Source organism: Apium graveolens, chromosome 4 (assembly GCF_009905375.1).
Source record: "Apium graveolens cultivar Ventura chromosome 4, ASM990537v1, whole genome shotgun sequence".
Classification (NCBI taxonomy): Eukaryota; Viridiplantae; Streptophyta; class Magnoliopsida; order Apiales; family Apiaceae; genus Apium; species Apium graveolens.
The window spans coordinates 211,049,737-211,051,994 of NC_133650.1; positions in this window are offsets into that span (position 1 = coordinate 211,049,737).

The following is a 2,258-nucleotide window of genomic DNA, read 5'->3' on the forward strand; positions in this document are numbered from 1 at the left end:
ACAAAATAACAAATAAATTGTTTAAAAAAATGTAACAAATAAAAGATAAATTAGAAAAAAAAACACATCGAACAAGAATTAAGTTGGGAATGGGATAAAAAAGTACGTCATTACGTACTTCTCACTTATGACCATTTAAGGTGAAAATTGGGTGTATAAAATGAATTGCCAAACAGTACGGGGTAGGTTCACATGCTCGTATTCCCTATTTAAGTTGCATATTAAGCTGCCAAAAAAATTTGAAAAATTCGATATTCTTCCAAAAAACCCATATTTGTATTTGAAATAAAACGAATATTATCCGTATCTAAAACAAAGCGAATATTATCCCTATTCAAATCCGATAATTACGGATACGGATATAGGCATATTCGTATCGGATAACATCTGAATCCGAATATATATATTTTATATTTAAATATTTAAATAATTTAAAATTTATTATATTAAATTTATAGTGTGTGTATATATGTGTATATATATACATATATATATTATATTTCATATTTATACAAATTGTATAGATATATATATAAAAATTATTTGAGTTCAACAATTTAAAGATAATGATTATATTGTAAAGATAAATAAAATTAATTTTTTGAAAAATTAAAATATGATTAAATCACATTAACTCTAGTTTTAATTTTTTTAAAATGAATTTTTAATTTTTACTATATTTTTTGATTTTTTTTTAATTTTTAATATAAAAATTAAAAATTTGATTGAAAATCAGATTCAGATTCGCATATTATCCATATCCGGATAATATCCGTCGGATCCGGATTCAGATATTATTCTTTAAATATTTTTGGATTCGGGTACATATATAGATTTTCATATTCAGATCCGGATACAGATTTAGGCAGATCTGTATCCGAATTATCTGTTTAATAGCCCTAGTTCATATATGAAACCCCAAACAACCACATTATTATGAGCTAAAATAGTTGAAAAGCAAACCCTGTTGAAAACAAACATAAAAGGCAAGATGTTACCTCAAAATTTTATCATGTGACATATCATCCTTATATTTGAAATATCGTGTCTCATTATCTCTTATCATATTTGTCATATTAGATATCAAGCTATCTTAATTTCTTCTCTGACAATATAGTAAATTTCTAGTGTGTACAACTTATATGCACCCTTCTCAATGCATTATTGTGTCAAGCATTGGAATTTGTTCAGATTTTTTTCGTCTTCTACATAACGAAGGTGCTTCTTGTCCATCGCTCTCTCAACTAGAGTAAAATTCCACCAAAGTGTCAGCACTTTCATGAAAGTGTTGGAAAAAAAAATAGAACTTTCAGATCTAGAAGTAGTCCCAAGTAAAATAACCATTTCAATGTTTCATAATTAAGCAGGAATCTATTGATCGCTTATGAGGAATAAATAGGTCAACCAAGTATTAGTCTCCAATTTATATTTCTAAATGATAGCATTCCGACGCTCTTCTAACTATTCTGGCGTAAGGTGATCTAAATAAACTGCAACTTCTAATTTTTCAACAATTTTTGTATTAGAAGATAAAGTAGGTTTAACCTGAAAATAACAATAGTTAATAATGCAGAAAAATAAATATAATATGTTTTATAAAGTATTAAAAGGAAAAACATAATTTATATCATACTTTTTTTACCTTTGACGATAACTTGTTCATGATATGTCACATGCAGAGACAATGTTTCGATTTTTTTCATCATTTCCTATTAGCATTTTTATGGCAAGACATTGATATGTTATAACACAAGAAGGGATACATCCCATTGCTTTCTTGAATGCAAGAAGAAGTCATTATCTTTTTTGTAATTCCCATTTGCGATGAGGCCGACAACAAAATTTATATTTTTCCAATAATTGTCGATGCAGGTAAATGGTACAAAAATCATGTTGTATCTGAGGTATGATTAGTTAGGATCATAATGAAAGATCTCAAAATATCTAATATATATATATATACTATTTAGTGCAAATTATCTAATAGAATATGGACACAAATTTATAAATATTCAAAAGATCCTTACACAGTAGCTATATGACTAAGGCATCATAATGGAAAAAAGACTCAATATTGCATTAATATATTATTTTACATGAGTGTTGTGGTGTGAGCCACAAAAAAGGAATATAAGATTTATTTTAATGTAATATACAAAACTTTTAAATGAACCAACATATTATTGGGCTTGCTAAGCAGGCCTAACTCCACATTAGTATGATATTATCTATTTTGGGCCGAGCCCGCACAAATTTAT